Here is a 13,877-nt window from a genome sequence, read left to right on the forward strand (position 1 = left end):
GGTTAAGTGACTTGCCTAGGGTCAAACCCAAAACCTACCATCTCTGGGCCTGGCTCTCAATCCATGGAGCCATCTAGCTGCCCCTTCCCATTCACTCTTTTCAGTACTGACTGTACTTTTATTTATCCTCGATTATCTGGTTGAAATGAGGGAATTGGAATATTCCTTGCTTCCTATTGCCACTTCTAGACTATTTACTCAGTAACCTCTCCTCTGAGGTTCACTTAATCTCTATTTGGGATTCAGTCAAATTTCCAGTAGCTGGTGTCTAATGAACTTTAGGACACACCTCTTCTTTCTTCAATGAGTTCATTGTCTGGCTCATTCTCTCTCTCCTCCCCAACTCCTCTCATTAGTACTGGAGGAACTTCAGAATATTTTTTTAGTACTGTCTCAAACATGCTTACCTACCAATTCCTCAACTTGCTCATTTCTCATGATCTACTTACTACTCCATTCATACTCTTGCTCTTGTCATCTTCTACAAATGCTCTACATTCATGTGAATGAACTCTGAAATTCTTTATGTGATTCCAATTTCTGTTCACTCCATCTCTCCTTTCTTGACACCCAAGACTATGGGCTTTGGAGTAAAATTCATTCATGTCAGTCCTATCTGACTCTTCATGACCCTGTTTGGGGTTTTCTTGGCAAAGATATGGGAATGGTTGCTCATTTCCTTCTCCAGTTCATATTATGGATAAGGAAACTGAGGCAGAGTTCAGTGACTTGCCAAGGATTACATAGCTAGTAAGTATCTAAGTTCATATTTAAACTCAGGAAGATGATTCTTATGACTTCAGGCCCCGAACTCTATCCATTGTGCCACCTATTTGCTGTCTGAATGCCCTATCTTTTTGAAATACTAGGTGGCTCTATGCTTGAGTTGTTTCATTGGGCCACACAACTGTGTAGCCTCTTATAATAAGCTGTAATATTATCATTGGTCACTAGATGGCATACGAAGTCTGAAAAAGTCCAGCAATAGCATGAGTTGCTTTTTGCATTAGTTGGCAAAGTTTAACTTGTGAAAGTGTCATTTTCCTTAGGAAATAAAATATTAATATTTAAAATAATAGAATTAGCTTTCTAAGTTTTTCTTTTCTTTGTATCCATTGATTTCAATGTGTAATACATGGATCACAACAGTTTTATAATATATGTGGAATTAAACAGAGAAAAGTAAAATTCCCTACACAGTTGGTCATCATTACCTATTTCTTCCCTTTTTCTTTCCAGTCTTCTTTGGGGAGAGGAGGTAGACGCTACACCTGCCCCAGGCTCAAAGAATAGGAGAGAGGAAAGGCTTTTGTAGCATCCTTCAGGAAAAAAGGAATTCAGGGAGAGCAAAAACTCCACAGTTAATTAGTTTTGAAGGCTGAGTAGGAAGTTACTCTCCCAGACAGACCCTGGATGGCAATTTTGGTATGATATTTTCCCTATATGATTCAAGTCCCCTCAGTACACTGATACCCTGTTCTACCATACAATCTAATGCCAACTCCTTGGGATATGTCATATTGTTACAAAATACATGGGAAGAAATACCTATGAGAAAGAACTAAAGACTCTCAGATCTATGAAAACAAATGTTGTGTATGATAAAGCCCATCAGCTATTTTCCTTTATAACAAGAAGAGCATATAAGAATCAGTAAAGTTGTTACGAAGTCCTTGTCTTAACTAAATATTCTTGCCTAAAGGTAAATTGTGTTGATATTGCATTGTTTAAAATATCTTAAGTAAACATATAAGTATCACTTTGTAATAATTTTACTTTTTCTTTGCTCTCAATCATTTTTTGGGTGTATCATTGATGAAAATAAGTAACTGTATGAGATTTTCCTTGTTTGTATTGACAATAGCAGTGGAGATTTGGAGTATTGTATGTTGTTTTTATTTGAAGGCTGACATTGATGTGATGACTCTAACTAGATAAAACTGTAATTCTTATCTAATTAGTTTTCAAAGAGAATAGTTTTACATTTGATAAATTTATTGAATGAGCATAACTTTATATACTGTTTGAAATAAGGTATCAGCAGAACTTCAAACTTTGTATACAGAAATATTTGCTATAATTTCATTTGTTATAATTTAGTTTTACTTATAGTTAGAGATGTATGATTAGATTGGTCCTATTTTCATTATCATAACCATGCTCCCTAATTTTTAATTTTTTGCACAATTTAATGGTCTTAAATGAAATGGACTTAAATAACACAACTAAGAGTACAGTGGAAAGAGTACTACTGGCCCTGGAGTCAGGAAGACTCATTTTCCTGAGTTTGTATCTTTCACTTCAAGATAGTTACTAGCTGTGTGACCCTGGGCAAGTCACTTAATCTTGTTTGCCTCAGTTTTTTCCTCTTTAAAATGAGCTAAAGAAGAAGATAGCAACCATTCCACTATCTGCCAAGAAAACCCCAAATGGGATCACAAAGTTAGATACAACTGAAAATGACTGAACAACAAATGTCTTAAATTTTATCTATGCAGTTGGAAGAACAGCCCGTTGTGTTAGTCTTTCAGTACATTTTTTAGATAGATACTATAATATGTTACACCCTAATAAGCTAGGCTCAGAACTTAATAAAAGGAAGGGAATAGGTTGTTTTGCATTTATGAAGGTAAATACTGCTTTTAGTAATCCCAAATTGTCTCAATTTTTTTCTGATGCCAACATTCTTCCAGTGATTACATATGACTGCATATCATAAAACATCATATTATCTAAAGAATCAAAGTTGCAGATTACCTGAAAGAGTGGAGAGGGATGTATGGTGAATATAACTAGATTGAAACATATTACTAATAACAAGCGGAAATAAAAAATATCATCCAGAAAATTAATGATTGGAAAATGAGATGGAAATCATATATTAAAAAATGAGATGGTAACACATGCACAACTTGATTGACCTACTGGTACTTATATGATATTAAAGGATCTGGAAGAAGACCTTTAGGATGTTGCATCAATCCCTATGGAAGGCTTATGGAAGGATGTGGAAGATAGTCATTCATGATGACCTGTAGCTAGGTTTATAGAATGCATCATTGGAGAGATCTCTGTTGAGATCATGTATCTACTGATGTTGTGTATTCATACCATTCTCTTCACTCACATAACAACCACCCTTATAAAGGCTCTATATTTCAGTAGCCTTCTTTCTCATTCTTCTCCCTGCCTTGAGTTTTTTCCCCACTCCATTCCTCCAAAGTGATTTTCCTAAAGCACTAAAGTCCAGTCATGTTGTTTACCTCTTCCTTACTTAATGTAAACTCTTGTCTTCCTATCACCTCTAGAATTAAATATAAAGCCTTCTGTTTGGCCTTTTACAACTTGACCATTTCTTGCTTTGCCAGTCTTAAACTTTTTTCCTCTCAATGTATCTTATAATTCAACTATACTGCTCTACTTGCAGTTCCTCAGACACAAGACACCATGCCTTTGTACTGGCTGCCCACATGCCTGAAAGGCTCTCTTTCCTCACTACTCCCTTCTGGCCTCTTTTAAGACTCAGCTCGTTTTGTTTTCTTCTGGAGGCCTTTCCTGATTCATCAGCTGTTAATCCTTTCCTCTCTAAAATTACTTTCCATCTTTTCTGTACATATCTCTTTAGTTGGATAGGGAGAAACAGAAAGAAAGGCTGGGGTGTGTGGACAGAGCTGAATGCTTTTGAGTGAAGGGCTGATTGAGCTTACCAGTACAGCCTTCTTTGGAGGTCTTTCAGCAGAAGCTGAAAGCCAATTGTCAGGTTTATTATTGTGATGAATCCTTTTGGTTTGAGGTTGGATTAAATGGCTACTGAAATCCTCTTCCATCTTTTCTACTATTCCTGTTAGAATCATTTAAATTTTTTTTTTACTATTAGTTTCTGATCTTCCTTTTGTCTTTAGTGAATATTTCTTTCGAGTACTCAATCAACTGAGCTACCTAGCTGCCCCCTCCATTCTCATTTTCATTATAGTTCTCATGGTAAACTGATTTATTCTATGAACCCTGGCTATTTGTCAATGCTCCATGTAGTCTGTCAAAGTAGCATCTAAGTTGAATATAAATTGTCCCTGACAAGTCAGTTCCAGATTAAGCAGTCTATCTGAATGAACTCACTATTTTGTTTTATCTTGGAAATGTTTGAAGGCTTTCACAGTGAAACAAATAAAGAAATATTTTATTGAAGTAGGTTCAGGACAATGGCACTTTTTCCATTGTGAATGACATATTTTGGTTTTCATAATTAAACTTAACATATTTTGGCTTTCTACTTATTAGCAAATAAGGCAAAATTAATTATAAAGTGGCAAGAGCCTTTAAAATTGTTATAAAAGCTAGCTACATTTTAGCTTTTTTTTAATTAAACTTTTTCTTTTTTCTTCTTCCAAGCTGAAGCTTGGACTTTGCCACTAGAGATAACTATTTTTCTGGAGGAAATTAAAAGGATACTAGTAAGTATCAAACTATGAAAACAGATCATTTGGATTTGCTACTCAAAAGAAATTTCTGAAGCAGAGAAAGAAACATGACATTCTAAACATAGGAAGGCACTATAAAGTACACAATTTGAAACTGAAGATGGGCTAAATAATTGATAACTCAGTGCCAATCCTAAGAAATCCTATCTAGATATTAGAATTTTCACTAGAAGAAAAAGAGGACTGATCATTTGAAAGGTTGCACTAAAATTCCATAGCATACAAGCCAAGTGCCATTAAAGATTCTAGAAAATTCCCAGATTATTACTTTATTATTATTGTTGTTACTCAAACTTCTGGCCTTGGAGCCAGAAGACCTGAATTTAAATTTTGCCTCAGGCTCTTATTAGCTAGGTGACTACCTCTCTCAGCCTGGTTCCTCTTCTGTAAAATTAGAATAATAGAGCCTCCTTGAGTTGTTGTGAGGATTAAATGACAGATAGAAATACTTCCTAAACTTTAAGGAACTGTTGAAAATGCTTCCTAAACTTTAAAGAATTGTATAAGTATCAGCTATTAGAAGCTTCAGTATCTGGCTTGAATTGACTAGAAGTGAATTAACTTTTTATTTTGATATTGTTACTTAGAATTGAATCTTTAACACAGGAGATTGCTAGGTTCTGTGCATTTCTAAAGTGGGGGGGGATGAGAATTTCTGAACTGAAATGAGTATTGGGGGGATTTTGCAGCTTTTTTTGGGTTTCAAGAGTTGAGTTATAGTCCATGGCCTCGGGGACTATTCAGATTAGGAACCTGAAAGCTTTCAGTAATCCCAAAATGGTGTGATCCAGCACAAAATCTGCTCATTATCTTTCTGGTCTGAGCCTTATAAGTCTTGACCCCAGTTTAGATATGAGCAATACCTATGGGCTTGCCCTTAGATAAAAGTTCCAGTAGCCTGGCTGGAATAAGCCACTGTCCTCCAGCTAGTCTCCAGTCAACTGCTATAGGTTTAGAGTAAAAAAACCTATAAATTCTCCTGAGATTTGGGATTCCTGTCCCTGGAATTCCTTTAGGCTTCACTAGGCTAGAGATTAGAATTTAATCTTTGCCTTACTCCTGCACAAGTTCAAGGCTTCCCTGTACCTCTTGTTGCTCTAGTATGCACAGCCTTGGTCTTTTAGGAACTGGTTACTGGAATGCTCTGCACTTCTCAGTTTGTTTTCTTATGCTGACCTGGAATGGAAAAATGACTTATTGTGATTTTTTTCCCCTTGGATTTTTTTTAAACCATTACCTTCCATTTTGAAATCAATACTGTGTATTGGTAACAAGGCAGAAGAGTGGTAAGGGCTAGGCAATGGGGGTTAAGTGACTTGCCTAGGGTCACACAGCTGGGAAGTATCTAAGGCTACATTTGAACCTAGGACCTCCCTTCTCTAGGCCTGACTCTCAATCTACTGAGCTACCCAGCTACCCCTCCCCTTGGATTTTTTGATCAGAACTTGCTCTAGTGCGTTTTCTAATTATTTGTGGAGGAGTTGTGTTGGAGCAGCTAGGCCATACTTCTTCCTGCTACTCCATTATCTTGTCTGCTATCTACCACCACCCCTGTTGTATATAATTGTGATTGAATATTATTGTACTATAAGAAATGACAAACAGGATGATTTCAGAAAAACCTGGAAAGATTTACATCAACTAATAACAAATGAAGTGAGCAGAACTAGTAAAACATCATATCATAAACAGTACTGAACAACTACAACTTGACTTAGCTATTTTTAGCAAAATTAAAGAGAATTTTGGAGTTAGGATGAAAAATGTTATCTACCTCCAGAGAAAAGAACTGATGAAATATAAGTACAGATTGAAGCATAATTTTCATTTCATTTTCTTCATGGTTTTTGTTTTATATGACCCTTCTTCCACAACATGACTAGTATGTTTGTCATGGTCTCACATATATTATCTAGATCAAATTGTTTACCCTTTTAGGGCAGAGAAATGGGAAGGAAGGAGAGGATATGGAATTAAAAATGTTAGAAAACGAGTGTTAAAAATTGCTATTGGAAAATTGCAAATGGAAAAAATAAAATATTATATTTAAAAAATAAAAATGGCCAGTTTCCAATCTTCTCATGTATAAGCCTAAACAGCAGTAGTGAGAGCCTTCTGCTCACTGATTGAATCCATTGTGAGCCTAAGGAAACATATGCTTAGTAATAAATATTGAAGGCACTAAGCAGTTGAAGTTACAGTTGATGATCCCTAAAACAAATGGATACACACCTTGTTTACTTTTTATTTAATTTTTTTTAAATTTTATGTTATTTGGTCAATTTCAAACATTATTCCTTTGTTACAAAAATCATATTCTATTCCTCCCTCCCTTTGCCCCCACCCCTCCCATAGCCGACGCACAATTCCACTGGGTATTACATGTGTCCTTGATCAGAACCCATTTCCATGTTGTTGGTGTTTGCATTAGGGTGTTCATTTAGAATCTACATCCCCAATCATATTCCTTCTACCCATGTAATCAAGCAGGTTTTTTTTCTTCTGTGTTTCTACTCCCACAATTTTTCCTCTGAATGTGGATAGTGTTCTTTCTCATAGATCTCTCCAGGTTGTTTAGGAACACTGCATTGCCACTAATGAAGTCCATTATATTCGATTGTACCACAGTGTATCAGTCTCTATGTACAATGTTCTCCTGTTTCTGCTTCTTTTCCTCTGCATCACTTCCTGGAGGTTGTTCCTGTTCCCATGGAATTCCTCCTTTATTATTTCTTTGAGCACAATAGTATTCCATCACCAAAATATACCACAAATTTATTCAGCCATTCCCCAATTGAAGGGCATCCCCTCATTTTACAATTTTTTGACACCACAAAGAGCGCAGCTATGAATATTCTTGTACATGTATTTTTCCTTATTTTCTCCTTGGGGTACAAACCCAGCAGTGCTATGGCTGGATCAAAGGGCAGTCTTTTATCACCCTTTGGGCATAGTTCCAAATTGCCTTCCAGAATGGTTGGATTAATTCACAACTCCACCAGCAATGAATTAATGTCCCAACTTTGCCACATCCCCTCCAGCATTCATTACTTTCCTTTGCTGTCATGTTAGCCAACCTGCTAGGTATGAGGTGGTACCTCAGAGTTATTTTGATTTGCATCTCTCTGATTATCAGAGATTTAGAGCACTTTTTCATGTGCTTATTAATAGTTTTGATTTCTTTGACTGAAAATTACCTATTTATGTCCCTTGCCCATTTATCAATTGGAGAATGACTTGATTTTTTGTACAACTGGTTTAGCTCTTTGTAAATTTGAGTAATTAGACCTTTGTCAGAGGTTTTTGTTATGAAGATTATTTCCCAATTTGTTATTTCCCTTCTAATCTTGATTACATTGGTTTTGTTTGTACAAAAACTTTTAATTTGATGTAATCAAAATAATTTATTTTATATTTTGTGACTCTTTCTTAGTCTTGCTTGGGTTTAAAATCTTTCCTTTCCCAAAGTCTGACATGTATACTATTCTATGTTCACCTAATATACTTATAGTTTCCTTCTTCATGTTCAAGTCATTCACCCATTCTGAGTTTATCTTGGTGTATGGTGTGAGGTGTTGATCCAAACTTAATCTCTCCCACACTGTCTTCCAATTTTCTCAGCAGTTTTTTTTTTTTAATCAGATAGTGGGTTTTTGTCCCCAGAGCTGGTATCTTTGGGTTTGTCATAGACTGTCTTGCTGAGGTCACTTACCCCAAGTCTATTCCACTGGATTCTCCTTTCTGTCTCTTAGCCAGTACTCTATTGTTTTGATGACCACTGCTTTATAGTATAGTTTGAGACCTGGTACTGCAAAGCCACCTTCCTTTGCATTTTTTTTTCATCATTTCCTTGGATATCCTTGATCTTTTGTTCTTCCAAATGAACTTTGTTATGTTTTTTTTCTAATTCAGTAAAAAAGTTTTTTGGTAGTTCGATGGGTATGGCACCAAATAAGTAAATAAGTTTGGGTTGGATGGTCATTTTTATTATGTTAGCTTGTCCTACCCATGAGCAGTTAATGTTTTTCCAATTGTTTAGATCTAGTTTTAATTGTGTGGAGAGTTTTTTGTAGTTGTGTTCATATAGTTCATGTGTTTGTCAAAGCAGATAGATTCCTAAGTATTTTATATTGTCTAGGGTGATTTTAAATGGAATTTCTCTTTCTAATTCTTGCTGCTGAGATGTGTTTGAGATATATAGAAATGCTGATGACTTATGTGGGTTTATTTTGTATCCTGCAACTTTGCTAAAATTGTTGATTATTTCCACTAGCTTTTTAGTTGATTCTCTAGGATTCTTTAAGTAGGCCATCATATCTTCCACAAAGAGTGATAGCTTGGTCTCTTTATTGCGAATTTTAATACCTTCAATTTCTTTTTCTTCTGTAATTGCTACTGCTAGTGTTTCTAGCACAATGTTAAATAGTAGAGGTGATAATGGGCATCCTTGTTTCACTCCTAATCTTATTAGGAATGCATCTAGTTTATCCCCATTGCAAATGATGTTGCTGATGGTTTTAGATAAATACTGTTTATTATTTTTAGGAAAGACCCTTCTATTCCTATACTTTCTAGCGTTTTTAATAGGAACGAGTATTGTATTTTATCAAAGGCTTTTTCTGCATCTATTGAGATAATCATGTGATTTTTGTTGGTTTGCTTGTTGATATGGTCAATTATGTGTGTGGTTTTCCTAATATTGAACCACCTTTGCGTTCCTGGTATAAATCCCACTAGATCATAGTGAATAACCCTTGTGATGACTTGCTGGAGTCTTTTTGCTAGTATCCTATTTAAGATTTTTGCATCTATGTTCATTAAGGAGATTATTTTCTTTCTCCATTTTTAACCTGCGTGGCTTTGGAATAAGTACCATATTTGCATTGTAAAAGGAATTTGGTAGAACACTTTCTTTGCTTATTCTGTCAAATAGTTTGTATAATATTGGGATTTGTTGTTCTTTGAATGTTTGATAGAATTCACTTGTGAATCCATCAAGCCCTGGGGATTTTTTCTTAGCGAGTTCTTTGATGGCTTGTTCAATTTCTTTTTCTGATATGGGATTATTTAAGAATTCTATTTCTTGTGTTAATCTAGGCAATTTATATTTTTGTAAATATTCATCCATATCACCTAAATTGGTGTATTTATTGCCATATAATTGGGCAAGATAGTTTTTAATGATTGCCTTAATTTCCTCTTCATTGAAGGTGAGACCTCCCTTTTCATCTATGATACTCTTAATTTGTTTTTTTTCTTTCCTTTCTTTAATTAGACTGACCAGTACTTTGTCTTTTGTTTGTTTTTTCAAAATACCAGCTTCTAGTCTTATTTATTAGTTCAATAGTTCTTTCACTTTTAATTTTATTAATTTCGCCCTTAATTTTTAGGATCTCTAATTTAGTTTTCTTTTGGGGATTTTTAATTTGTTCACTTCAAATTTTTTGATTTGCATGCCCAATTCATTGACCTCTGCCCTTCTTAATTTGTTAATATATGAACTCAAGGATATACATTTCCCCCTGAGTACTGCTTTGGCTGCATCCCATAGGTTTTGAAAGGATGTCTCATCATTGTCATTTTCTTCAATGAAGTTATTAATTGTTTCTATGATTTGTTCTTTAACCGGTTTTGGAGAATCTTATTGTTTAATTTCCAATTAATTTTTGATTTACCTCTCCATGTACCCTTACTAATTATTATTTTCATTGCATTATGATATGAGAAGGTTGCATTTATTATTTCTGCTCTTTTGCACTTGTTTGCAATGTTTTTATGCCCTAGTACTTGGTCAGTCTTTGTGAATGTACCATGTGCTGCTGAAAAGAAGGTATATTCCTTTTTTGTCCCTATTTGTTTTTCTCCACATGTCTACTAACTCTAATTTTTCTAAGATTTCATTCACTTCTCTTACCTCTTTATTTATTTTTTGGTTTGATTTATCTAGTTCAGATAGAGGAAGGTTCAGGTCTTTCACTAGTATAGTTTTTCTATCTATTTCGTCCTTGAGCTCCACTAGTTTCTCCTTTAGAAATTTGGATGCTATGCCATTTGGCGCATACATGTTGAGTACAGATATTTCCTCATTGTCTATACCGCCTTTTATCAGGATGTAATTACCTTTCCTATCTCTTTTAACTAGTTCCCTCACTTTATTATTTACCTTTTCATGTTTCTCTTGATCTTTATGTTTGGATATCAAACTGTCCACTTAGTTCTGGTCTTTTCTTTACAAATACTTGGAAATCTTATATTTTGTTGAATGCCCATACTTTCCCCTGAAAGTTTATAGTCAGTTTTGAAGGATAGGTGTGTGACAAGGCAATCACTTTAAAAGACTGATATATATTAATTTAAGGTCGCCAAGGAATTCAGCTATGTAATTCCTAAATGAAAACTCAAGTCAGCCGTCAGCCTTTTATAGAGTTTAATTACAAACAGGAGGAATAAAGGAATTAGAGAGAGAGAGAGAGAGAGAGAGAGAGAGAGAGAGAGAGAGAGAGAGAGAAAGAGAAAGGGGGAGAGAAGGGAATAGGGCTTAAATACCCCCTCTGTTTAGGCTGGGCCAAAAGGCCCAAGCCCTTAGATAGCTGGGGCAAAGAAAGGAGATCAGTCCCTATTACTCATGTGACCAAAATGGAGAAACAGTCTCCGGGGCCTCCACCTCCAGCTTCCTTCAGAGCAAGCTTCTCAGAGCACCTCTCCAAACACCCAGAGCCAAAACTCTCCAACCACCCCCCAGTCCTCAGACCCCTCTCTCTTTCAGGAAACCATCCAAGTTCCCTCCCCTCAGTTCTCACATCTACCAATCACTGTCCATCATTTTCCCTGTGCCAATGGTGGCTCTAGCTTAACCCAGGACCACCCAGAGGTCTCTGGCTTTGCACATGTCTGTTGAAGGTCATATTCTCAAATAATTAAATCTTTGATCCTTTGCTACAGCCCTTCCTAAATCCTGTTACCCTGAGTAGGGTAGAGATTGGAATAATTAAATTTTGATCTATGCTGCAGCCCTTCCTAAATCCTGTTAGGACTGAGTAGGGTGGAGATTGATTCCAAGTATCTCCATTGTATCAATTCTAAAATCAATCATGACTCAAAGAAATTCCTGTTCTATGCTTAAGCATAGGTCAAAGTCCTTTCCATTGTTCAGCAAAAGGTTTCTGTCCTAAAGTAATCTTAAGAAGGGAGGAGGAGGAACCTCCCTTTGTCAATTGGGTTCACATTCCAATAGACTATCACTAAGAAATTTTCCAAGTATGAAATTTCCCAATGGTGAAATTTCCAACATTTATAAGTCTAAGAAATTTTGAGGTTTACAATCCCCCCTGATGATCATTGGGAGACTAGTCTCCCCATTGATCATTTAACATAATCATTTTGTAGTTCTAAATTCACTTCTAACTAAAGATATACACAATATTCAATTTTCTAAGAGAAATTAGAATAGTGAGAGAGGAGATAGAAAAGAAAAGAAAGCAAAACCAATGTTTGCTAGGCGCATTGACAGAAAGCCAAATTAGGGGCAGTCCCTTTTGGCATAAATGTGTACAGTTACAATAAATGTTCAATCAAAAGTTCAGTTCAATCAATCACATCCAAAGTTCATTCTTGATCTTCTTGATGAAGTGTAGGTTTCGGCATCTTTCTGCAACAGTTCATTCTCTAGATATAAAAGTTTCAAGCTTCTTTCTTGAAGATCTTTTCTCAAACAGAATCAAAATCTTTGAATTTTTTTTTTTATAAAAGTAAAATCTTAAACAAAATTCTTGGATTTTTATAAAAATACAATCTCAAACAAAAAAAATTCAAAAATAAAAAAAAATTCTTAGATTTTAAATTAAAATACAATCCCCCCTGAAGTAAATATTTTAAATATATATATATATATATATATATATATATATATATATCAAGTTTAGCTCAGAATGTAATGTGCAGTTATGGGGGTGTATGTGTCAATTATCAAAAGAATAGAAAAATAATCAAAAACATAAGAAAAATTCAAAATAGACCTTGTATAGGTCCAGTTTAAAGTAATTTCTATCCCACAAGTATGTAGGACAGAATGCAGTAATATTTCACTTAGCCATTTGTAGCCAAGACTACAGGAAGTTGCCATAGTATAAGAAGAAAAGAATTAGAATTCTATTTTGATGGGGAAATGTCATTCCCTTGTCTGATTTTTTCCTCAGGGATATAGGGAGCCAGCAAGATAGTCAATCTTTGTACTTGTTTGAGTACTTCGAAAAGAGTGTAGATACAAGGAAGTCCTATGACTTAAACATAAGTTAAGCGTCGCAACCTCGAGTCTCACTTTAATATTTCTTGTGTGCTCTATTGGCACTATTCAGGTTTAGTCTGTGCTCCTTGTTTTTATCCCTTTTCCTGGAATCAGACACAAACATTAATCATAGTCCTATAATATTTTATCAATAAATGGCAGGTTCCCATAGTTTAAAGCTTTTAGGCATATATTGATATTATAGCAAGAGTATATATATTAACTTGTATTACTGCAGGGAAAAATAATATTAATATTAATTATGTGTACCTTCAGTACAAAAAATGAGAAAAAAAATCAAATATTCTGATCAAAAAAGAAAAGAAAAGAAATAAGAAAAAATAAGAAAAAAATCAGTAATTCAATATATTCTTGAAAAAAAATCCAGCATCCATTTGTCTATGGATTATTATCTCCAATTCATATGATAAGATAGAGTCAATCAGTCTCAGCAGAAGATGCTTTCTTCACATGTGAGCAGTGAATCCAAGAGTCTCTTTCTCCAATCTTTATAGATGTTGGAGTAGTTAATAATATTTGGAATGGTCCTTCCCATGAAGGTTGAGTTGCTCCAGTTCGCTTGAAATTCTTGATATAAACTTTATCTCCTGGGTTCAGGTAATGCAGAGAAAAGTCTAATGGTCCGGCTTGTACTGCAGCTCCGGATTCATGAAGTTCACATAGTTTGTGCTGTAACTCCTGTATATAGGAAGCAATAGTAATATCTCCCCCTAATAGCGATGTATAAGCCGGGGAGAAAGGCTTAGCCTGTATAGGCAGATGTCCAAAAAGCATCTCAAATGGTGAAATATGTAAGTCTCCTCTAGGCCTGCTTCTAAGATAAAATAGGGCCAGAGGGAGAATTTCAGGCCATTTTAAATGGGTCTCAGTGCATAATTTGCCAATCATAGTCTTAAGTTCTTTATTCATCCTCTCCACTTGGCCTGAGCTCTGGGGAATTTTGGAGTTATCCCCAAGAATATATTTGGTTTAAGACAGAATCGGTAAAATGACTCCCTCTATTGGAGTCAATACGTGCTGGCAGGCCAAAACAAGGAATAATTTCTTTTAAAAGTATCTTTGCAACAAAATCTGCTGTGGCTCAGGTCGTAGGA

General features: G+C 35.2%; 1 protein-coding gene across 1 annotated transcript in view; it reads left to right on the forward strand.

The window, feature by feature from the left end:
• PRKAR2A (protein kinase cAMP-dependent type II regulatory subunit alpha) overlaps positions 1-13,877 on the forward strand; it is a 154,355-nt gene that overhangs the window by 35,367 nt on the left and 105,111 nt on the right. The window lies entirely within an intron of this gene.

The sequence above is a fragment of the Monodelphis domestica genome, chromosome 7, assembly GCF_027887165.1.
Source record: "Monodelphis domestica isolate mMonDom1 chromosome 7, mMonDom1.pri, whole genome shotgun sequence".
Lineage (NCBI taxonomy): Eukaryota > Metazoa > Chordata > Mammalia > Didelphimorphia > Didelphidae > Monodelphis > Monodelphis domestica.